This window comes from Carassius gibelio, chromosome B13 (genome assembly GCF_023724105.1).
Source record: "Carassius gibelio isolate Cgi1373 ecotype wild population from Czech Republic chromosome B13, carGib1.2-hapl.c, whole genome shotgun sequence".
NCBI lineage: Eukaryota > Metazoa > Chordata > Actinopteri > Cypriniformes > Cyprinidae > Carassius > Carassius gibelio.
Window position 1 is genome coordinate 702,901 of NC_068408.1, and position 26,618 is coordinate 729,518.

The window sequence follows — 26,618 nt, forward strand, 5'->3', positions numbered from 1 at the left end:
ATCTGTACAGTCTTCCAGAGCAAAAACTATTCACAAATGAGGTCTGTTAAACATCTCAATTGCTTCTCTTAGACAGTAATGAGATTGATAAATTTTTTGGCTGAAATAGCTTAAAAGAATTTGTCTCCTGAAAAAAAAAAAAAAAAAAAAAAAAAAAAAAAAAAAAAAAAGATAATGACTCTTATAATCTCATGTGTATCCACTTTGTATGTCTCAAATTTTCCAAGATACCAGATACACATCTTGGTCATCCACTCACTAATGGATATATTTTGCTTTTTATTATAGACATAATTGCATGAATGCCTTTTTAAACCCATTCCCTCAAACCGCCTACTTCCATCATTTCACAGTCCAATCGATTCCCAGTGGATCAAAGTTCCACCCTACATTTCTTCTTCTAGTTGAATATCCTGTTTCACTTAAAAATACATCCGATTACGTAAGTAAGATCACTTGTGAAGAGCCTGAATTTAATTTTATAGTTCTATACTCTCACTCTATGCCAACAATTGTCTCATTTATTAAAGGATTTCCAGGAGATTCTCTGTGAGCACCTGGTTCTGTGGGACCAGCATGGATCTGTCCGCTGACCCCAGAGAGAGGAAAGTACATCCACCTGGCTCTCACTCAGTAACACTCCTCAATGCCTGCATTCAAGTGCACAGCTGAGCGTAACTTACAGAACAGCCATAATGCTGTCATCCCACACTTCACATACTGTAGGTGTTCCCATGGACTCCATCTGCAGCACTGAGCTCAGGTTGCTTATGCTCACAGGAAACAGACTGACAAACAGGAAGAGAGCCTTAGATAACTCTGCAAACTTCATTTTAAAGAAAGAAGAATTTAAACAAAATCACATTTTTATGCATTTTATCACATTTACATTTACAGTGGTGGCCAAATTATTAGAACATCAGCTAAAAAATGGTTTTAAGTCAGTTATTTCTATCTTTTGCTGTAGTGTGTAGTAGGAAATATCAGTTTACATTCCAAACATACATTTTGCCATTAATTACAACTATCCAGTGAGATTTTTGTTTGCACAAGGAGTCTGACAACAGCCAGTGCTTTTATAAAGAGATAAAATATAAATGTCATAAATATATTTTCTTTATCAATTAACTTCTAACAACTAAATTAATTCAACATTTGATGTGACCATTCTTTGTGTTTAAAGCAGCTCTTGCACAAGGTACTGTGAGGCAAAAACTCCATGAAACAGTTTTGTAAGTTGTGAAGTTGTGAAGTGTGCCACTGTGAAAAATGTAAGTATATCCATCACAGCTGCATTTTTAATTGTTTAATTTAATATGGTGTCTATCTTTACTAAGGTGTATAAATGCATGCATATAACCCAACTCTTATTATACCCAAGCTAAAACCAGACATACAGACCTGATATATTGGCAATATCTTTGTTCTGAATCAGGGGCTCCACCTGGAGGAACTTGCAGCCCAAATTTACTGGCAAACCAATCTGGTAAGATGGGAAGAGCAGGTTAGTATGATTCACAACCTTTCATTACACGCTCAATCACTGTCACAATATCTCACTCTCACTTTTTAATTTACATCCCTGCCTTACCCAAACACATCCATCCATTCGGTTGTGTCACTTCAAGGTTATCAGCTGCCAAGCCATAGCAAGTCATCATTACTTCCCTTGCCCAATTGAAGGTGGAAACTTCCAAGGAGAGTGTGTTAGACTCTTGGACCAACCAATCTGGGAAAATGTTGCAATTTTTTTCCCTACATCATGGTGTTTCTTGCTTTTTAAACTTTATAGGTAAGACAAAAGATGTCACATTTTACCAGTGAATGTGAGCATATATAGTAAGAGTGAAATGTGATGCTCTGTGGATAAAAAAAGATAGTCTACCACCAAATAAAACGCATCTGTTCTATATATTGTGACTAGTAGCAACCTTATTCTTCATGTACCCATAGGCTTACTTCCATGAAATGATTCTTATCAGATGTCGCCAACTCTTTTAAGTGAATAACACACATACAGCAGTGTATTCAGTACAGTCTGCTTCAAGAACTAATGACTCATATGAGTCTCAGTGAAGTGAATGATTCATATGTGTCCCGTTTCAGTACATTAAAAGCAGTGCAACCTGATACATAAACAAATGAATCTTATGAGGGAGTTCTTTTCGGTGACTCAAAACATACAGCAAAATCAGTGTGGTCTGATTCCTGAACTAATGACTCATATGAGCCGGTTCAATTAATCTTGTTCAACAAGGCAAGTTACCGTTTGAATCAGTCTGATGAATCATCCAATAAACTAAACCAATCAGAATGATTGCCGATTCGATATTTGATTTGCCACATTTGAAGTTATCATTAGTATCACCTACGTTTGAAATACTTTTTAAAGGAATACTGTCCTGCTGAATTTCTATGTTAGCCAAACATAGTTTTGCTGGTCAATGCTAGTTTAACCTATTTGTGACTTTCCAAATCATTAGTTTGAATTGGTTCATCCAAATGGCTCTCTATGGCTGCTTTGGAAAGTCTGAATCATTCTAATTAATTGTTTTGTCTTTCATTGTACATTTTTTTTATATGAAGCACTGAAAAATCTGATTCTGTCTATTGAATGAATTGGTACGGACACTTGTTGTAAATATACGATCTGAAAAAATCCCTGGATGACATACTTTTTGAACAGCTTCCATTTTTAAGCTAAGTTTAAAATTATAGTGCATTATACTGTATTGCATTCTTGTATTGTTGTAAAGTTTAAATGTTTATTTGATAAAAATAGTTTATCAAAAACTATGGCTCATTAAATTATGAGTTATTTAATTAAATGTTACCCTTATTTAGCTTCATTATAATGACTTTTTGTGAACCATAGGAGGGAAAGATGGATTAGGGCACCACTTGGCTTGAGCTGTTGTGGTCATATCTTATTCAGTGGCATTACAGCGATAGAATTGGACTTATTTTGAAAGGGTAAGAAAAAAATGAGGCACAAATATTGAGCTCTTGTGTTTGTACGGCAGAGCCAAGTCACAGATTGAAATGATTTATGTCCGACTATGTTGTTCTCTTTTTTTTTTCCTGCTCAGCTTTCAGAGCTTTGGAAGTCCAATACCCCAATCACTCTCTCTGACAATATACACTCGACTCTCTCTATGTCTACACAAATTGTGAATTTGAGATCTCTGTTCATACATGCCATGATCTCTTTCCAAGATGAGTAGTCATGCACTTCAAAGGAATCAGAAGGGCTTATCACAGTTCCAGTGTGCCCCTCTGTTTATGAGGCAGGCAAGAAATCATGCGACACATTTTAAGTGCCAAGAGAGACATTTACAGCAGCAACACAAGCCAGATCTGAGAGATCTGAAGTTTAGCTGATATCCTTGGCAAAAGCGCACTTGTGATGCATCTAACACTTCACATTCCCGGTGCTCGATCTAATGACCAGTTGGCACAAACACAAGAAAGATTTTTGACTGTCTTGTATGGGAGTCAATGAAATGTGGTGGTGGTGAGGTGGACATTCGCGCACGTGCAGCTCTGAAATGAAGACGAATTCTTATTTTATTTCTGTTTAGTTCATTTATGCTCTCATGCAACGTGACACAAAAGGAATCCACACGCAAAAAATTACTTGCTCACCACACCAGTCACAGAAAAGTCATGGTTTCCAAATACTAATGAGTGAATCCTGAGTGCACATAAAAATGCAGCCCACCCTACAGTACATATATAAGTATAAAATCAGTTTTAGATTATGTTCTTTGGAATACATCCCAAAGTATGAAGGGGCCAAATGTATGAACTTACTTTAACTTTGTGCACAGTATTTCAGTTCAGTGTTTTACTTCTGTTTATTAAATCTCTTTGAGTACTTCTCAATAGGTGCTTTCTGGTTTGCTTTTTCCTCTTTCCTCAAGCAGCCCATGATCTGAAAATCAATAAAAAAAAAGTCTTCCATTATGAAAGATATACCAATTCTCTAAATACACTGCTCTAAATGAATTCTCACTCACTGCTTCTTCAATGTTTATGTAATGTATGTTTTGAAATCATAAGACAGCTGGTAAAATGCATAAATGTACATATTTTCTATAGTAAAAAAAAAAACTCTATACCAAAATTGCTGAACATTTGCTGACCCTCATGCCATCCAAGATTTAGATGAGTTTGTTAACATTATGTTACTTGCTCACTAAAGGATCCTCTTCAGTGAATATGTGCTGTCAGAATGGGAGCTCAAACAGCTGATAAAACATCACAATAATTCACACGCACTATAATCCACATGACTCCAGTTCTTCAATGAATATCTTGTGTAGCAAAAATATGTGTTTGGTTATTAATTGGTAGGAATCATGTTGATTATTGTGATGTATTTGGACTCTCATTCTGACGGCACCCATTAGCTGCAGAGGATCTATTGGTGAGCAAGTGATGTAATGTAAAATTTCTCCAAATCTGGCTTGAAGGGTCACTACATTTTCAGCTAATTTTCATATTTGGTGAACTATTCCTTTAAATTAACAAGACTTACAGAAAAGTCACGTTATTGATGTTCACATAAATGTTGCCATATTTTTCACAACTAATTAGATCTCCATATAGCCTTTCAGGAACTTCACCAAAGGTCATGGGTGATTACGAGCTTCTGCTAATGATGATCAAATTAATTCCGAACTTTGTACTTTCAAAGACTACATGAACTTTTAATTAACTGCGGAGTCCGGCATTCACTTGAAATGTTTAATTAGTCTGCTGTCTCAGCTTTGGATGTTGTCTAATAGATCAAGTCAAAAATGCAAAGACAGCACATTTGATCCACGCACTTTGATTAACAAATAGTGCTATAAAAACAAGCCGTTTCAGGGGTGCAGGTCCAAATGGTATGAACTATTCATTTAAATCAATATTCACCTCATTCAATCATTCTGTACATATACAGTATGATGTGCTGAACACCAGCAGCCACATTTTGTGTGTGTGTGTGTATGTGTGTGTCTATTCATTCCTATACTGTAAATGACATCATCTGAAAACAGGACAGATGTTGCATTCACATGTACTCTACTGTGTGGTCTGAAAACCTCTCTATGTAGCAGCATATGACTGTGATGTCATACTACAAACATTTAGCATAAGAAAAAACAAATGTTCTGAACACACCTCACACTGTCCCTCTTCATTTAGATTGACACAGTAATGGGCCATTACTTTCATGCGTAATATGCATGACTGTCCATATAAACATTAGACATGTCAATTGATTATTTTAAAGGGGTCATATGACGTTGCTAAAAAGAAAATTATTTTTGTGTATTTGGTGTAATGAAATGTATGCTGTTTAAAGTAAAAAAAAAAAAAAACATTTTACACATAATGTACATTATTGTTTCTCCTCTATGCCTCCACCTTTAAATGCGTCTATTTTTACAAAAATCATTGTTCTGAAAAGCAAGGTGTGGTCTGATTGGCCAGCTATCCAGTGCATTGTGATTGGCTGAATTCCTCAAGCGTGTGACTTAAATGTTGCGCCCTGTAACATACTGTGATGTCGTGACCCGGCGCAGTGATGCAAAATCAAAATAGTTTCGCTTTCACAACAAAACACACAGCATTTCCACGACATGGCGTCTGCAACAATACCACAGCAAGGTAAAAAAGTTACGCCTTCTTTCTTTGCATGAACATTTGGATGGTGTCATGGAAATCTTCCCAAACAGTGATGTAGAGATGTAGGGGTTTGTTTAAACAATGTGTTTTATGGGGGCGTGGCTGAGTCTTAACTTTTATTAAGAATATCTCTTTGGGTTTGAGACTTTAGTCTTTACGACTTTAGGGATCTTATCTATGCATGAACAGCTTGTAACACTCCAAAGAAAAAGGAAATCCCATCATATGACCTCTTTAACCATATGAATTACATGATATGCTAATTCACTGCAAGCATGTATCAATAGAGCTTGGGAAACTACGTCACTGCGCATTGCATTCTGGGTAGTCGCGCCCATTTTTGGGGACACGCTTATCAGTAAAAGTGAAAGTGAAAGTGACATGACATACAGATCAAGTGTAAGATTACATATAAAGAAAACCTCAACAAGGAAGCAAAGATGCGGTATTTAGAAAAAATCAAGACAATCAACAAACTCAATCTGCACAAACACAAAGAGTGGTCGGATGATCTTAAAGAGCTGCCGCTCGTAACCTTCCCCAATGTGTTTTCTTACCTTGTTTGTAGTGTCAGAGCGTACACCTCTGATCAGTTTAAAAATGATAAATCTCTCGAGTCTCACCTGCAATTTACAAATGGATGGGTGCACAACCTACAAATTTTCCGCGTCAACGAGCGAGTTACACTGCCCCTTTACTTTTTAATATACGTTATTGTAAACACTACAAATTAACCTCAGTGTGATATGATGCACAAATAAAGAGATATACAGAATTGATCAATTTTGCCGTTTATTACTGTAACAGGTGGTATGCAATATCCATAACGCTGATAATGCAGGAGATGTGGTTCATAGGTAACATTTAATGTAAGTCTGTCAAATCGATTAATCACATCCAAAAAAAGTTGTTTATATAACGTACATTTCTGTATATATATATATATATATATATATATATATAAATGCACATACACACGTGTGTATATATCAGACCAAAGGGACAATCCTTCTTTTCCTTCGTACTGCTGCTAACCAAGCCATGTGACACCGCTTTGTTAACTCGGAGACCTGAGATCAAGGTGCGGTTTTCCAGTGGGAAAGCTGAAAAATCGCACTCCATTCAAATTATTTTTCCATGCCGGTCATGAGTACGAGTATGGCAGTTAATTACACAACAAGGTTTTACCATTGTAACTTATTTTTTAGCTGTAGAGAGCAAACAAAACAGTCTATTATCAATCCAATACAATACATACAGCACCGTCCGTGTCCCAAAGTCCCAGAATGCAATGCGTTGCTGACGTCATGTTCCCAGACTCTATACTGAGTGAGAAAATTCCCAAATTAAAATATCTTTATTATTATTATAGCATATATATATATACAGTATATTTACTAAGTAATTGTATATATTCATTTATGTATTCATTTGTTTAGTGTACTTCCATATGTATGAACAGGCCTACAGTTGATACATTTTAAGAAATCCAGCTTTAACAGAAACCAAGGCTGCTTCAGAGAGCACGATAAATAAACAAATAAATAATAATAATAATAAATAATAATAAAAACAACATGAGAAGCTATTAATTACAAAAAAACCTAGACTCATCAAAATAAATATATTGGATACAGAAAGGGAACAATATGACTCAGAAGGAAACTTAATGCAGATAAATGCACTCTGCCAAGAAAAACAGGAAAATAAAAACTGAAGAATCAGAAATTTTCTGTAAATCAAATCAGACGTGAAAGGAATCATTAATCTGATGTTTTCCGAATACGAATGATGAGTTTTAAATGCTTTTTTTTCTGGCCAAGAGGGGAAAAAGCTTAAATGAGCTTCTGGGCAATTTATTAACCTTTACTTGACAAGCATTCTTGCTGGATTGTAACAAATCTCAATGTTGCTGGATGGTAACAAACCTCAAGGTGGTGATAGAGTTATTTTCTATTTTTGGCATTCAAATTAATGTTTATTATTAAGGACGCTAGCTATAAACATGCCATGATCTGCATGACAGATGTCCTCACTATGATATGTGCAGTTTTGAGAGTTTTAGTTTTTGAATGACATATTCCTTTAAAAGAAACCGTTTTGATACACCAATGTTTCTCAGAAACTCATCAGATGGAAATTTCCAAACATGTTTCCTGAACACTTCCTATCTTGCACTGGTCACGCAACTCAGATAGTCCTGTTCCAAACTTGAGTCTGAAATAGCAGAATGTAGAAATTTACTGCTGAAAAATGAGTTGAATATCCTACTGAATACAGATCTGAACCACTTGGAATTTTTTCTGTGATCCAGGAACACCCAACGCCTTTTAAAAAGGTTATCGGAAATTCACCACTGCGCTCAAACCAGAGGAGATTCATCTTAATTTATACCAAAGCATCTGTCATGAACTACGTTTTTTTCTTATGCCGAAACCCTGTTTGTAGGTCTGCTGCATAGATAGCGCTGCCTCTGTTCTCTAGATCTTAAATCACCGGCTCTTCGCTTTGTCTCCAGCACTCAACACCTCCGTATAAAGTGAGAGGGATATTCTGCTGGCAGCCAAAAGCTGCTGAGCTGATGGCCTCTTTATTTGCTCAAAGCAGTTCATCAGTCCATGGGCTAAACGTCTGTCTGCACGTGGACGTCACATACAGGTAAAGTTGACTCTGAGTCATTTATGAGTCAGTCCACATGTGAGGGATCAGAGCCAAGGACGATGTCCAACCTGCATTTGTATTGTGCTTTAGACTGAGTTCAGCCCAGGAGTTTATAGACGAGTGATTCCACCAGGTGATGTAATTCCCTGGAGAAATCAGCTGATTGCTGAATGTGACAGCAGTGTGTCTTTTGGAAGATCGTTTCTGGATCACACCTGGGGGAATTAGTGGGCAGCAGAGAAGTCGTCAATTCCAGGAAACGTGGAACATGATGAATTCCATCACAATAATCACATTTCCACATCCAGGGTTCAGTCTGTGACACATGAGACTTGAGTCAAAGCTCAGGGGTGAGCCGAGACATGTCCAGATCTGGAGACAGTATGTCCAGGCAGGGTGTGATAGCTTCACGGTGTTATCTACGGTCAGGCCTGCCTCTGTGTCTCGGAATGTTTGGGAATGTCCTCACCTTAAGGGGATATTTCAAGTTAATTTGGAATGATCTGAGGGGGCACTTCCAGTTCATAACCATGAAAAATCTCTTTTTCTTTTATGCCAAAAATCATTAGGATATTAAGTAAAGATCATGTTCCATGAAGATATTTCGCACATTTTCCACCGTAAATATATGATATTATTGGCACCCAGAAGTTGTGGACAAATTCATGCAAAATTGTTATACTTGGAGTTTATCTCATAACCAAACTACCTGTTTGGGACTGACTGAATCAAAATCAGTTTCTTTGCAAAGATTCCTCTCTCAAAAATGATTCTCCAGTGCATTCCATGATGCTTTCACTATCACTATTAAATTACCAATCCCTCAGCTTGGTGTCCCTTCCTCAGTCTCCATAAATCAGACGGCTAATGAGATCTGACCCACTGATGACTGGCACAGCAGCAACTGAAAAATGCTCCCTTTTGTCTCACCTGCTCTCACCTCACAGCTATAAATCTTCTGCTCCGTGTCTGTGCTGAATGTCTCTCTGATGACCTGACTGACGGCCTCCACAAAGACTCCTGCGGCAGGAGGGGGGAACTGGGCTGAGAGAGAGAGTGAGAGAGGGAGAGATTAAAGACTTCTGCTGTCCATGTGTAACTATCTGGCTGACAGGCTAATACATGAACATTCATCATGAAAGAGAAGCATTCTTGAGAGAAATAACAGGAAGAGGAATGAGGTGTGCCTGTTGGTTTAGACAGCAAAGAGAACCTAAGATTCAAAGATGATGACATCATCAGGAACTGGGATGGACTAAATCGAACAAGAACCCCTTCAAAACTAAACTTCCTGTTTGATGCATGCACAGCTACAAGTTTTCAATCCTTATTGAAAACTAGGTGAAACATAAGAATGCAGAGACATCTTGGAAATTTTGACTACATTAATAACAAAACCATTTGAATAATGTTTTGCTGTTTAAGTAACAAATGTATATGAGAGCATAATATTTGCTGAATTAAATGCTTTCTTCTTACTCTTCTTGCTAATTTTGGGGTGCTGATAAAAAAAAAAAAAAAAAAAAACATTGTGCTTATTTTGCTCTAGCACATCATACTTTCTCACAAAACATGATGTGCATTTCATAGCATTTTTGCTTTTGGTAAAAATCCAAAAACAACTTTTTTTAAAGAAAAAGTCCATCCCGTCGTTCTCTCACATCAAAATCTGTTTCAAACTGTTTTAGTCTTTTTTTTGCTTATTTTTTGCATATTTCTCTCCTGATTCAGACGGTATATTACTTTTTCAATGGAGAAAGTAATAATATGGATAGAGGAACTGTATTTTAGACAGAAGCAACAGCTTGAAGTTAAAAATGTCTTAATGCACTGGAGATGTTTGGATTATTGCAATGTTTTTATCAGCAGTTTGGACTCTCATTCTGAAGGCACCCATTCACTTCAGTCCAAACATCTGATCAAAACATTACAATAATCCACAAGTACTGTATTCCACATGATCCACGATTAATGTCTTGTGAAGCAAAAAATGTGTCTTTATAATTAATGGTCTGAAATCAAGTGGATTGCTTGTGAATTATTGTGATGTTTCATCAGCTGTTTGGACTCTCATTCTGACGGCACCCATTCACTGCAAAGGATCCATTGGTGAGCAAGTGATGTAATGCTGCATTTATCCACATCTGTTCTGATAAAGAAACAAACTAATCTACATTTTGCATGGCCTGAGGTTCAACACATTTTTATCACATTTTCATTTGTGGTTGAATTACTCCTTTCAAACTTATGTTTGTCTATAGAATTAGAAAAATCGTAGTTCTTATTGAAAAATTAGGTAATATTAGGCCTTTTTTTTGCAAATCAACATAAATCTTTCACAAGATTTCACAAGGTTGTGTATTTATACAACCACTGGCATGTATATGAGATTAGATTTCTTTCTTTTTTGTAACATGAATCACACTGATGCTTTTGAATCCATCAGTATTGAGCTGGACCTCCATCAGTGTATGGCTCTCTTGTGCCGGCTGACTGCTGGCTGGCCTGAACGTGTAGTTGACAGCAATTTAATCGTGTCGTCTAGTTCATCATCTCAGAGTGAAAGCTCAACAGATCTGTTGATGGAGAGGCACATGTAAACAAATCCGCTGCTTCCTGTGAGCGCAGACTACACCGCCAAAAATATGTGTACAAGCCTGCACGCTTTCATCCTCACACACTCAGACTCAGACTCTCACACACAAACAGCCAGTGCACACACACGCACACAGAACAGTTTCGGTTTATTCCATATTTGTGCAATGTCTTCCAGTTTTACTTTGGAGGGGCTAAAAATATGTTTTCAGATACTCGTCAGCCAAGGCAAATATGAAAACATAAACATGAAAACAAGAGTTGTGAAAGGCACACAGACAGACTTTCTGCTGATGCTGAACGTCTGCTAGTGCTGAACTCATCTAAAAAAGTTTAGGGTGTTGAATGAAATTAGTTTGGGCCATCAAACTAACAAAATAATAATTTAGTATAATAAATATATTTACAAAAAGTTAAAAATGAACAAAACATTTTCATGCCCTTCATCTGTATGTATTGTAAATTCCATTATAAGACATTTTTAATCTTTGTTACTATATATAGTATCAGATTTACAGATGTATTTTCCAGTAAGAAATATTGGCTGGTATAATTAAGGTTGCGACGGATCACTCTTTTTTTTTTTGTACATCAGACTGTCTTTAACATCTCGCCTGTGGCCCAGACAGTAAGCGTTCAAAGAATGTTCCAGGCTTGTTTTCGTAGCACAGTTCAATCAAGATAGTAATTCCAGTGATGATTTTCGTTCAGCCTCAAGGGGTTTGTTTCCACCAGCTGATTATTGACTGTGTGTCTTTGGTCTCTCTCCTTTCGTGCTGTCGTCTGTCACCAGTAAATGGCCTCTCTAAAACAGGAATTAGGAAAACTAGGCTGCTTTGCTGTGTGTAACATTTAATGCATGGCTAATCTTTATTAACCGCTCTTGTGAAATAATGCTCCAGCTTTTGACCCAGTCATTTGGATATGCCGTTTCAAAGCATTTCCCATCATGCACATTTTTCAGTGGATTAAACAGCCTTATTTGCAGCGACAAACATTTCGTCTAGACAGCTAAAAGCTATAAATTATGAAACATGCATCTCATAACCCAAGCTGATTGACAAATGCATCTGAACTTTGTCGCCATTCTGTAAATACTGCAGGCACCACACAAGCACTGATGGCATATTTTGTCTGCAAAGGAAATATTAAAGGGATCATAACATGGGGAATTACATTTTGATTGAAACTATGATAATGATAGCAAAATGCTAACATTAAGTTAATTCCAGAACTATAAAACCCCCTATCTAGTTCAAATAGATCATTTACTAAAGATACATTTTAAAATTCATACTTTTGAAACATGCTGACGTTATACAGATGAACGCATTTTTACAAATAGCCGCTCACATTCAACTTAGACTTTTATTAATGTAATGCAGCTTTGCAAAATGCGATCCAGTTTAGTTTTGAACTGTCCCATCCATCAAAAACAGTCCAGTGTTAAAACCAGACTGGACTCAACAGCAAACCTGCAGCTTGTGAATTAGCGCAGCACAGCGCTGGATCTCATTTCGCATGCAAAGAGGGTGTTTACATAAAAGTCTACAGCAGCAGAAAAACTGCCTGTTTTATAACTAAATGTCAGAGACAGAGTGGAAAATGGTCTAAATTATGACTTTCTGGTGCAAAAACAAACTTACTAGCATTATAAGTGGACCTCAGGGGGAAAAAAATTAGTTGTTGCAACATTTGCCATTTTGAACTAGATGACTGAATGCTTTATGAAATATGCAACACATAGCACTGGCTAATCAATGTGTTTAGGCTCCGCCATATTACTTGGAAATAAATCTTGTGGGCTTTTTTATTTCATTTATTTATTTCAATTTAATACATGCCAAAAGAGCCTAATTAAATGTACAAATATTTACACTCTTTCTTATCCTCTGTCTTTCCTGCTTATCTTTCCAACACTGAGAGTTTCAAGTCTGTACATGGTATTATTGATGGAGATGATGAACTTGCTCAGAGAGAAACTCCAATGAGAACACTTCCTGTTATTTATAAACAGGTTGAGGGTGTTTAGTGGATGTATCAATGACGAACACTTCCAACAGTCTCCTAATTGTTTTACTGCTCAGCTTAAAGGAAAGGCAGTCATTGACTGCTTTATCAAGAGGCTGTTGAGCAACGCCCAGGCACTGTGAAAGCCAACACACCTCCTAACAGCTCCCGGGGAGAAGGGGCCTCAAGGAGAGCCAGGTCTGCAGTAATCATCGACTTATGGCTTTATTGGTTTCCTGTCAGGGGACAGAGCCTTTGAGCTGGATTTATCTTTTTCTGAAGTAATCAGCAGATAAGATAACCTGACCAGTGTTGTCTAACATCACTATGTTTTTGTCTTATGAGATATCCAGGGCTTTTAATAACTCTTTTGTGTCAGTGACGACACTCTCCTGAGGTTAATCAACAGCAGGAATTGATCAGAAAGTGTTTAGAGCTCAAGAGACAAAAAAAATAAATATTTGAGTTGCTCAACTTCACATCTTGACCTCTTGATGGTCAGAAGGGCTTTTCGAACAAATAATGATACAATAGGTTATACGTATTCTAAAAATGGAGGACCAATCTTATTCGCCCTCTTCCGGTGCTATCTGGGAAACGCTATTTGAAGGCAGGGGTTATAGTTTACTTGAATGCTTTCTGCTTAAAAAGATTCAGAAAAAAAAGTGAAAATAGAAGCTATATATATATATATATATATATATATATATATATATATATATATATATATATATATATATATATATACTAACTAAAAGAACTATTCGACAAAGGACTAAATTCTAGATTTGGTGATGATCTCATAATGAAGAATTTACAAGACAAAAGATTAGGTAAATGATTCATTTATATTTTAGAGACCTCTAAAATATAACAGGCCATGGTTTTACTGACCACAGTAAACTCCAAGTAATGCATTCAGTGCATTCCGCTTTTGTGCATGACCACAGAAGAACAACTTTCAGGTTATCTCGGGTAATGCAGTACAAATGCTGCTGGTCTTTAAAATCTGCAGTGCTGATATTGTAGTAAGATTACAAGGAGATTTTGAACAGCACTGAAGCAGACGTACTGCTGAGATCATGATAACCACAATATCTGTGCAAACTCATTACCTCCAAGGACCAGTGTGCACCTCATATAGAACACAGGCTGAATACAGACCATCAGGCTTATTGATCAATGAGAAAATTAGCAACTGTACTTGTGCAATATCAAACATAAACAGAGTTGCAGTTCAGAACATGTATCCAGTCACTATTTAATAAAATAATACCTTCTCCCCTTATGTGATCTACTCTATGTTTTATCCTCTCCATAATTTACTTTTTTTTCCCTGTCATTACAGGGTTGAAGCAAAAATTACATACTTCACCATTAAATCACTCAACTGATTTAGAGATTAGTTATAAAAAATAAAATAAAAATAATAATAATAAAGTATAGATTTGGACTGGGGAGGACGTTTTCAGCTACACGCTATTTTTTTTAACATTTTTACAGTACATTTGATCTCTTACTGAAAATTGAAAATTAGATTTCTCATGATATGACCCCCAAAGCCATGATGCTTTTTTATGCCATTTTAGCCTTTTAACAAGGACTCCATGAGGCCTATTGCAAGAGAAACTGGAATTTTAATCCTCTTTGTGCCTCTCACAGCTATGATTAATCTTTTCAATATTAGGCACGATGAGAAATAATCGGTCTGAAAGGGCCCACGTCTACACAGGAGGAGGAAAATGCATTTTTTGAGCTAGCTGTGGATGAAAGTCATACTTTAAGATGAAGGGGGAAAAAATTGAAGGTTTGGTGGGCCTCCATAGTAGTAGAAGCAAAGACCTCTTAGCATTTACTTTCTAATTCGTCTTGTTAAGAAAATCAAAGAAGTTACGTTAATGGTTTGGATATCTGGAAGCGTTCACTGTTAGAGTGCATGGATAAACTGAGTGTCAAATCAATTGAAAGGAAATAGCTTCTATTCCTGTAAGTGTTGCTGGCTGCCTTCAAAAAGTATTGGCAAAATAATCTAGACTAATTTGCGAAGTCAAAGAACAAAGGCCGTGTTGATGAGACCGTGCCAGCATTCTGAATGAGTCTGTATTTCCCGCTCACACAAGGTTTTTGGATGGACACCTGCATGTGGGCTGCCACTGAGCTGCTGAGATCCAAAGCTAAAGTCCCAGACACTTAGCGGATACGCAGTCCTGATGATTGTTCAAAGGCCACAGAGGACTGTGTTCTTAACCTCAGCATTTCCTGGAATGTGTTTGGGAGCTGAAGGCAAGCACGTTCTTTCCACGGCCCTGAAATTCCATGGCTTTGTCATATCTCTGATTGCAACTGGTGAGAACGGATGAGCACAGTAAATGCAAGCAAACCCAAACACTCTGTTAAATGATTTTAAAGTCAGAACATTATTATACGACTTCATATAACAGTCCACCAAAAACAGTACAGCGCACGATCCAGAACACTCTGACAAGGAATGGCATTTTTAAGGCTGGTCACTAGAGACCTCTGGTTATATCAGCCCTCACCCGATTACAGTCACCTGACATGAAGGTGGTGGGTAACAGCACACCTCGGGCTCTGGAGAGATATTAGAGGCTCTCAAGCAACGTGTTGATTGACCGCTTCCAGTTCTGAGGGTGTAAATCCTTCTTAAATTGCATAAGGGTGACGGGGGAATCAGAGGGCTGGAGGTCGACTGAGGAAGTGTCATGTCGTACTAATCCAAACCAATGGGGAAGATGTGAGAAGACAGACAGCAAATTTGCTGAATGGTTGCATGCATTTTTTCTGCATAAAAACTTTCAGTTTATTCACACTTGTCGTGTTAGGTGTTGTTAACAGGGTTGCCATTTTGATTTTGACTCAAATTAATCAAAATAATCTCAATGATTATATATTCCAATTTATTAACAAAAGCTTATTTTAGACAGATTGCGTGAATGTGGGAAAGGAAAATAAATGTTTATATATTTATTGTATTTATTTAATGAATGTACACTAAAAGCAATAATATTGTGGAATATTACCAAAATTTAAAATAGTTTTTTTTCTCTATTTAATATGTCATTTATTCCCGTGCTGGCAAAGCTGAATTTTCAGCTCCAGTCTTCAGTGTCACATGATTATTATTATTTTTATTTTTTTTTATTAAAAGAACAATTCCAAAGAACAGATTCCATTCGAGATAAAAACCTTTTATTTGTATCATCTCAACATTAACATCAACGAAACGAACTGAGCGCTGAAAACAACTTGGGTTGTCCTTTTCCTCTTTAGTCCGGATGACATGGTGTCCCAGTTTTCCAAAAAGAACTTTAAATTTTGGTTTTCCATTTGCCACAGTCCATTTTAAATGAGCCTTGGCCCAGAGAAAACGCCTGTGCTTCTGGATGTTTAGATATGGCTTCTTTTTTTGACCTATAGAGTTTTAGCCGGCAACAGTAAATGGCACGGTGGATTGTGTTCACCAACAATGTTTTCTGGAAGTATTCCTGAGCCCATCTTGTGATTTCCATTACAGTATCATTCCTGTATGTGATGCAGCGCCGTCTAAGGGCCCGAAGATCAAAGCATCCAGTATGGTTTTCCGGCCTTGACCCTTACGCACAGAGATTGTTCCAGATTCTCTAAATCTTTGGATGATATAATGCACTGTAGATGATAACTTCAAACTCTTTGCAATTTTTCTCTGAGAAACTCCTTTCTGATATTGCTCCACTATTTTTCGCTGCAGCATTGGGGAAATTGGTGATCCTCTACCCATCTTGAATTCTGAGAGCTAATAAGTTGCAAATTGGTCCTCCAGCTGTTCCTTATATGTACATTTAACTTTTCCGGCCTCCTATTGCTACCTGTCCCAACTTTTTTGCAATGTGTAGCTCTCATGAAATCCAAAATGAGCCAATATTTGGCATGGCATTTCAAAATGTCTCACTTTCTATTTCTATTGTGAATAAAATATAAGTTTATGAGATTCGTAAATTATTCCATTCCTTTTTACTCACAATCTGTACAGTGTCCAAACTTTTTTTGGAATTGGGTTTGTACATTTCATTTGATTTCAGTTAAGCTTATTTTAGTACTGATTTTTTTGTTTAACCTATCGTTAACCAAAATAACCGCTTTGTGTATATAACAAACTTTTATTCCGTTACTCCCCAACATTGATCTGCTGCATCCTCCATAACCCACGGTGGCACTCAAAACTGGCCTGCCAGCTGAAGAACTGCCTTGGACAAATTTTGACCAACTCTAGTCTGTGCCACAGCTTGATTTGCATAATTCCTTGAGGGTGCAGAAATAACGCTGACAATGTGTGAAAATAAACAACACTATCGAATCCACCCCTTAAACATGCCTGTAGGCAGCAAGGGTGATGTCCCACTGAACTTTACCCTAAACGTGACTGTCCTCTACTGGCCACAGCCACCTTGAGAACCACTAATGTTTTTTTTTTTTGTTTGTTTTTTTGTAGCTTTTGTAGGAATTTTTGGATGACTTTCTAAGCAAAATTACATGGGGGAAAGAGCAATTATGATGCTGATGTTTTATATGCTTATATTTCTGAATGACATGATTATTCATCTTTACTATACATTTTACAGGATATGCTATCCAGTGAGGTTTTTGGCTTGATTCCTTTTCTCTCAAGCGAGGGCTGAGCGACTCTATCTAAAAGTCTAGCATTACACCCCAGGATGAAATGAGCTGCTAAGAGTCACATTTTTTAGTCTAAAACAAAGCAAACTGCACAGAATATGTGATCCCATGATGCACTGCACTTAACCTGAACTAAAATTTTAAATACATTTTTGCTGCTTTTTCGTGATGATTCTCGTGCATGACAAAACTCCTCGCCAGTTTTGCAATCAGTATTCATCCATACCACTTTTGCTCCATTTCAAATCACAACTGCACAGCCATAATATCACTGAAACCAATTTAAAAGCAAGACAGAAACAAGGTGAACTTTTTTCCAGGATTTTCTAGAAATGTCCAACCATTAATGTAGTGAAAGAGTTTCAAATGAAAGTGTGTGCATTGGTGCAATGGATCAGGATGGCTTGCACAGAGCATTTTATTTTCTGGGTTTAATGTTTTACATTCTTCTTGGCCACTGAACTGAACAATATTCCCATCTAATATTCATTTGAAGAAACATAAATTGTGATTTATATTTAGCTTGAGTTTGGTTACATTTGAATCGGATGGCAAAGATCACTGCATTCAAGCTTTCTGTCAGCTCCTGTCCAGCCCTCCTCTCCCCTCACACCTCAGGGTCCAGCAGGGAAAGTCATTACCTGCCCGCTGTATTGACCAGCATGCTCAGTGCTTCAGAGAGGAGCACAGTGACAGCCCACACAAGAGCCCCAGCAGGCCAGTGGCTAATTCACAGCACAGTGTGACACACAAAACAAATCCACGGGTAGAGGATCTATGCTCCCGAGAGAGGAATTTGACAAGTCTATGTATTCTACATTTTAGACTATTACGTAAGAGCTAAGAGGTCTGCTGATCTGAGATACCACTGTGGCTGACCAGTTCTGTCATATACACCTGGTTTTATCTATCTCTGGTTATATCAATAATTTATATCTTATAGTATTATATTCACTATGTCACTTACAGTGACAACCTATTAACACTTTAAAGTGAAAAATTGCATGATTGCTCCATAATGCATTGTACAAATGCAACAAGTCCCTTTTCATTACAAAACCCATACCATTTATTTTGCTAGTTAATATTGTGCATCTTACAAGCGGTATTATTTTAGTATCACTGATATTCTGTTATAGTTTTGTTTTATTATGAATTAAAAATTATTTTGTGCCATTTTATACTATTGTACTAGTATTTCATTCATGTATAAACAACGGTGTGAAAAAGTGTTCCTGATTTCTTATTTATTTGCATGTTTTTCACACTTGAATGTTTCAGATCATCCAACAAATTTAAATATTAGTCAAAGATAACACAAGTACACACAACATGCAGTGTTTAAATTGAGGTTTTTATTCTTAAGGGAAAACAAAATCCTAAACTACATGGCCCTGTGTGAAAAAATTTTTCCCCCCTAAACCGAATAACTGATTTGGCCACCCTTAGCAGCAAAACTTCAATCAAGCATTCGCGATAACTTGCAATGAGTCTGTTACAGTGTGTGGAGGAATTTTGGTCCACTTGCTGTAATTCAGCCAAACTGGAGGGTTTGAGCATTTACCTCCTTTTTAAGTTCACGTCGCAGCATTTCGATAGGATTCAGGACAGGATTTTGACTAGGCCACTTCAAAGTCTTCATTTTGTTTTTCCTCAGCCATTCAGAGGTGGACTTCGCTTCAGCTTGAGGTCGCGAACAGATGGCAGGACTTTCTCCTTCAGGATTTTTTGGTAAACAGCAGAATTCATGGTGCCATTTATCACAGCAAGTCTTCCGGGTCCTGAAGCAGCAAAACAGCCCCAGACCATTACACTACCACCACCATATTTTACTATAGGTATGATGTTCTTTTTCTGAAATATGGTGATACTTTTTTTTACGCCAGACGTAATGCGACACAAACCTTCCAAAAAGTTCAACTTTTGTCTCATCAGTCCAGAAAGTATTTTCCCAAAAGTCTTGGGCATCATCAAGATGTTTTCTGGCAAAACTGAGACGAGACTTATGTTCTTTTTGCACAGCAGTGGTCTTGGAACTCTGCAGTGCAGTGCCCAGTCTCTTTCTTATGGTGGAGTCGTGAACATTGACCTTAACTGAGGCAAGTGAGGCCTGCAGTTCTTTGGATGTTGTTGTGGGGTCTTTTGTGACCTCTTGGATAAGTTGTCGCTATACTCTTGGGGTAATTTTGGTCAGCCGGCCACTCCTGGGAAGCTTCTCCACTGTTCCATGTTTTTGCCATTTGTGAATAATGGCTCTCACTGTGGTTCGCTGGAGTCCCAAAGCTTTAGAAATGGCTTTATAACCTTTTCCAGACTGATAGATCTCAATAACATTTTTTTCTCATTTGTTTCTGAATTTCTTTGGATCACGGCATGAAGTCTAGCTTTTAAGGGATCTTTTGGTCTACCTTACTTTGTCAGGCAGGTCGTATTTGAGAGATTTCTTGATTGCGAACAGATGTGGCAGTAATCAGGTCTGGGTGTGGCTAGAGAAATCGAACTCAGGTGTGATAAACAACAGTTTTAACAGGGGGGCAAACACTTCTTCACACAGGGCCATGTAGTTTTGGATTTAGTTTTCTCTTAATAATAAAAACCTTCGTTTAAAAACTGCATGTTGTGTTTACTTGTGTTATCTTTGACTAATATTTAAATTTGTTTGATGATCTGAAACATTCAAGTGTGACAAACAGGCAAAAAAATAAGAAATCAGGAAGGGGGCCAACACTTTTTCACACCACTGTATAGTTATCATCATATTTTACTTTTAGTTTATATAGTTTTTTTTTTTTTTTTACTTTTGTAGTTGAACTAAAATAAGTATTTTCTTAAGCATTTTATTTTATTTCAGTTAATGTTTATTTTATGACAAGTAATTGAAAATGTTTTCTATGGTTTTAGATTTATTTAACGGTAACGATTATACTTTTTGGCTGTCAAACTTTGTGGTACTGTATATGTTCATGTGTTACTGTTAATATAATGTACTACACCAGTGGACATTCATAGGACACCTGTGTGAACTGACTTCATACATCTATGGGAAATGACCCCAAGAACAACTGGTTAACAATAATTTAAAACAGTAGTTATGAGAGAAGATCTAGAACCATTTGTGTGCAGATGTCCCTTAGCTTCTAATACAATGAAATCCATTTTTATAGTGTGACTTTAGTGTCCAAATGCAGTTATGTTTGGGGCCACTATATATAAATTTGCTTATAAATGATATGTTGGAAAGCAAGTGGAGACACTCATTCCTAGTGCATCTTTACTATAGTGAGACCAGATCATGTAGTTTCGATAATGACAAGCATTGGTTTCTTCAGACTCACTGAACACATTCGATCTTGCTGATGCTGCAGTGGTTTCCACCGTCTGGCTCTGATCTCTGGAGAGCTCACGCTTCTGGTTGTGCACAGATGGCAGTCTGCAGTCAGCCCTGGAGACACACACATGTGTGGTCTAGTGTGAGTGAAGTTAGCCAGAACAGGCAGTGTGTTGAATCACAGGTGTTTTCACCTCATGTCTCATGGCTGCTCATTCATTTCAAAGATTAAAATAGCAATGAATAGCCAACATATAGTTAATTTTTAAATTCAAAATGATTTTGACAAGATGATAAAAGACACAGGTGGATTGTAGAATTACCTGACACAAATGTGACGCAGACTATAGGCTGTGTTGACACCATGTGATGACCATAATTCTGAGATGACAACAGGTGACGTTCTTTTCTATGGTAACACATCCAATGCTAAAGTGTTCACATGCTCGCAGAACTCGAAATAACAATTTGTAATCTAGGAATGTTTTGAGAGCCATGCTGCTCTGAAACGAAAAAAAAAAAGCCAGTTCTAAAATCTGTTCAAAATATCGGACACGTTTTATAACCTCAGACTGGATGAAATTAAAGTCTGAAGCTAAAAAAGTAGTCTGTTGCTATCATACATTATGGAATCTAGCATCAACTCATCAAGACCTGCAAACTGGGGCAGAAATCTGTACATTTCATTTAGTATATCCCAGCTATAAATCACTCTAAATTGAATAAAAATCATTCAGTCATTTCAGCTGTTCCATTAGCTAAAGTATGATGAATTATGTGAATAAATGTACAGGGATTGTTTTACAAACAGGGTACAATAAAGCATGACCTGGAGCTCTTTTATTTATTATTTATTTTTGTCAGCTAACAGTTGGTGAAAAGAGGTGCTTGATCTTCAGAGACCTTAAGCATTCAAACTAAATGGCCTATTTTATGAGTCATTTTATTTTCTATAACTTTTACATTAAAAACGCACTTTGATAAACTTAAATATTTGAATACATGTTTTATGAAATGTGATTATTATATACAAATTTATAAAAATGTACACAAAAACATCACATCTATAACAAAGTAACAGATTAATATGAATAAACTGCTTAATATGATACAAATAAGATTTTTGGTAATCAAATTAATAAAAAATGATTAAAATACAATATTTTAAGATAGATATACGAGACAATTGGTGTATTTAAACTGTAAGCAACTTTGGCAACCTTTGTTTTCTCACTGTTGGGCACATCCTTCCTAAACTCCCATTTTTAGTTCACTCTAAAGACTGCTTTCTATAACGTCTATGGCTGAATCATGGAAATAAAGGAAAACATTTAAGACACTCTTGACTTTAGCCCCAAAAAGAGGGCGAGGAAACGCAGACATTTTTCCTTTCATCCAATTTATTGAACGCCATTAATCATTAGCTTACATATGACCCCCAAAAAGCCAATTCAAACACAGAAACCAGAGAAAGATTTACTGCTGGGTCGTTAGAAAGACATGCAACACAAGGAAAAAATTCTCAGTGAAACAAGTGTTAAAAAACGAGCTCCAAAAGAACAACTCCCAATCATCAAGAGAAAGATGGATGTTAAGAGTGAATTTGTCACTGGACGTTCTTGTATTCTCATGCCGTTTGAGCTGTTTATCTTATTCTACGTTGATTTAAAACTCTCTTTGGTCCAGAAAGAGAGAATTATGGGTACTGTGGACCATGTCCATGTTTTACTGCATGCTTGATTTTAAGGTTATTCATGCTCACATGTTTGTCTGTCTTAAAGTTCCATCACGTTCAACGTGCTACCACAACTGGGCACATGAAGCCTAAACTGTGATGAACGTTGCTTTGGTCTAAACAGCTAAACATTTTGGGTTAAACCCAATCCAGAAATGGAAAACTATGTGCATTCTGTTAATGAAGAACAGACAGTTTAGCCTCGATATTCAGTAAACAGGAAACTACACATGACAATTCAAAAGCATAAATTCAACCATGGATTGCTGCTGGGAGTTTTGCTTTATTGTTTCGGTGACAACCTACAGAGAACCTTAATCGGGGCATTCTCTAATGGTTATTTTAAAGTTTTATTTTATAACCAATGTTCCCAGAATGTTCTTAGCTGGTATAATGCATTCATCTGCTGTGGGATTGTCAAGCAACAAGAAAAGATCTGAGGTCAATATTATAATTTTTTCAAGCCCTAAAGGGAACCTCAAAGCCTGGATCAACTAAGCAGGACCAAATGGACTCTTTTAAAAGGGTGAGAGTCCAAAGTCCAGGCTTATCAAGGCCATTAACACCAGAGGCTGTGCTTTATAATTGACTTGGGGCTCATTGCAAAAAATCAAAATCATACTTTGTCTGCCTGCTGCGACACAGAGGTCCAAATCCTATTGCTTTTATGTGGCTTCAGAGGGCCGTTGACTCCAGCTAGGGCTCGTAGAACCGTGAGGCCCGAGCACATAGATCAAGCATGTAAGGACAACATTGAGACGTTTTGCCACCTTACTGGGATAATTATTTGACTCGTTCAAAATAATGATGGTCTTATCCTCAGAGCAGAGTCAGTGATGATTTAAACAGGGGAAGAAAACCCTCTGTTTGGTGGAATAGAAGGCCAGCACATTTACTGCTATAAAACACAAAATCCCTCACAGAAAGAGCTCTATTGTTGTGGAGGATGGAGAGCGTGCCATATATACGCTGCTCTAATGAGACTGCTGACAGCACAGGCAGGAGAAATCAAAGAGTGCTGAAGGTGTTGAACTCATTGAGCAGTAAAGGGAGAAGCAGAACTGAACAGGTGCTGAGCTGACCGGTGCTCTCACTCTTTACTTTTACTGTCCAAAAAAACAAACAGAATGCAAAGTTATTTTTGTTTGTCACTTCATTTTGTGAAATCCAGAATTTATGTTGAAGTGTGTCACAAAAAATGCAATTGTACAAAACAACAACAACAACAACAACAACATTACTATATAAACATAAAAACATTTATCATCTATCAGTTTGGAGCCTATTCATTTCTTTATTTCAATTCAACATTTTCTGAATATTTACAATTGCAATAAAATGTACTTTTATTGCTTGCAAACGGACAGATGCAAACTGAATAAAATGTACACATTGCTATAATATTAATATCATATGTTCCTTTATAATAATATGAATATTTTGTTTTAAAATACTGATTAATCTATTGGGTTATATTTATTTATTGTAAAAGTTTTTTTACAGAAGTAAAAATGCAATTGTACAAAAGACCAATCACTATATAAGCATTTTGCATCTGTCAGTTTATAGCCTATTTATTTATTAATTTCAATTCAACATTTTCTGAATATGTACTGTGCAATTACAATAAAATGTTTCTTTTTTTTTTACAAGGATGCAACTGTATAAAAAATATAATACAGATCACAAAAAAAAAAATACTGTAATTTCTTTGCATTTTTACATATTATATGGAGCAAAAGGAGTGCTTTGGGAAACTTTTCATTTATGCATTTCATTTAGTGTCATGTATAGATGGTTATATTTCATATTCAACATGGGATCCTTCTAGTGCAGTAATGCATATACAGACGCTCATTATTTTATCACCAAAAATCTGCCATTTAGCAAAAATTATCCTGGAATCCTACTGATATAAATGCGGTTCATCTCATCCTGGGATCAGATCCTGAGTGTAAAGAGTATTTTGTGGACAGTGTTTTGATGTTAGCATTTACAATCCATCACTCAAAAACTTTATTTAATATTCAAACAGTGAGATTTTTAGTTCATGTGAGATGCTCCATAGGCTTACCATAAGCACATACTGTACGCAATACACCTTTCTTACATTACCAGTGAGAAAACACATACACACATCCCAAAATGGTCAATCATCTCCATGCAAGGAATATCTCCTCTGGTCTCTGAAAACAATAACTATTGAATTAGGAGCATAACAGTTAGCTCTCACTGGTAATCAAGTTTGCTGATTTTACCATCAAACTGAGCAGCATCCAACTTCACCTCCAACCAAACAACTGTTGACCCAAACATGAACCCCAGAGGATTTGCTTCCCCAAACCACTAATGCAATTAGAGCTGCAGGCAAACAGAGGTGTTGAGGCCATGTCAAAATGGCCATGCCAACATGGGTTAGCTTGCATGAGCAACAATAGATGCAACACTATAAAGAACCCTCATAAACGTCAGTGTCTTTCTCCAACCACAGAATAACACTTTATGATTTGTGAAATGAAGCCTTTGCGCAACTGGACGAAAAGCCAGGGGTGACGAACTGCATGCTTTTGCCCCCTTTTCATTAGTCTGTTGTTTTATAGTCTGGTTTTATAGAAAGTCCTCTCTGGGTCATTAGAAATATCTGAAATGCTCCCAGAAAAAAATACAGCAAAGATTCAGAAACACAAAATCAGTATGAGAATGTGCGAAATGGAAAAGACGGCAGTCAAACGATGCACTCAAGAGAACCATAAAAGAACTGTAAAAATACACTTTCACTTCACCTTTAACTGTTCCACGGGTCCATTCCGAGGTCTGCGCCACTGCTTCCAGATATATCGGCTCGTAACTTCATCCTCCAGCGGCCCAGACTCTGATCATGGAAGAACTTAGGCAGCAAGTTTGACCTTCATTCAGGACAGCAGCAAGTGGAAGCATGTATTTCCCGTCTGAAACATTAAGAACAGCCTATCAACGATTTCATTAGACAACTTGAAACATCGCTATTTGTTCCTAAAACATCTGAATAATAATATTTCTTTGTACATTAAATGGACTGGAAAGGCCAACATTCTCCAAAGGATGTCCGAGCTTGGCTCCCAGGCTGCATTTTTTTTTTTTTAAAGTACTGATTATTGGATGGGATTTGAGTCAGGATTATTGGTTGAGTTCTGTTTCATGAAGGGTGGAAATATTTGACTCAGTTCAACAGATCTAAAAATTCTGTTTAATTTTAATGACAGAACCCAGTGGAATGCCAAACTGCTGTTCTGTATCACGATTTTAGCTCGTTACCAATCAGACATGTGTGAACTACGTGTTATATGCAAAGCTCTCTAGTTCCCCCCAGTGATTAGAAAAGTTAAGTGCAGTTTTATTAACGCAATAAAATAGAAAATAGTCAATGTTTCATTACTAAACCTATTCCCACTACTACTGTAGCATGAAATGGAGTCGAGTAACAGCTATTAACTGCTAAAACAGCTAAAAAAACAACAAAAAAAGTATCATTAGTGTCATTTCACAGCAAGATGACTGGATGTTTTCAACTGATTTCCCAGTGAACTGTCACCAACTATAATGCATTGGTCAAACTGTATAAAGTATAGTGAATTAAGCTAGAAACTCGAACATAATGCACAATGTTTTCATCTAGCGTGCATTTTTAGGTGTTTCACTAGTTTGCACTTAGCACTGCAGTAAACCGGTTAGCCTCATAGGTTAGACTGCACTGAACCTCACCTGAATACTCGTAGATTAGATGTTATCTTTGGAATGGAATTATGGATATTTTATTTGTAAACAACTTGCTTTTTTCGCTTATTTCCGTTAATGTCGACATAAAACTAGCGAGCTAAGCCATAGGCTGCCGTGTAAACATGGCTGAAGACGCAAAAAAGCGTAGGATAGGAAAGAACATACAAACCGATTCAATTGAGT

The 26,618-nt window shown here is 36.9% G+C and overlaps 1 long non-coding RNA gene across 1 annotated transcript; it reads right to left on the minus strand.

Moving 5' to 3' along the window:
* Positions 1 to 243: 243 nt before the first annotated feature.
* LOC127970335 (uncharacterized) lies at positions 244 to 26,586 on the minus strand. The gene is made up of 5 exons (XR_008156587.1): positions 26,421 to 26,586; positions 25,463 to 25,627; positions 20,952 to 21,058; positions 1,402 to 1,483; positions 244 to 788 (listed from the first exon to the last, which is right to left on the minus strand). It is a non-coding gene; the product is annotated as an uncharacterized LOC127970335 (long non-coding RNA).
* Between the last annotated feature and the right edge of the window lie 32 nt (positions 26,587 to 26,618).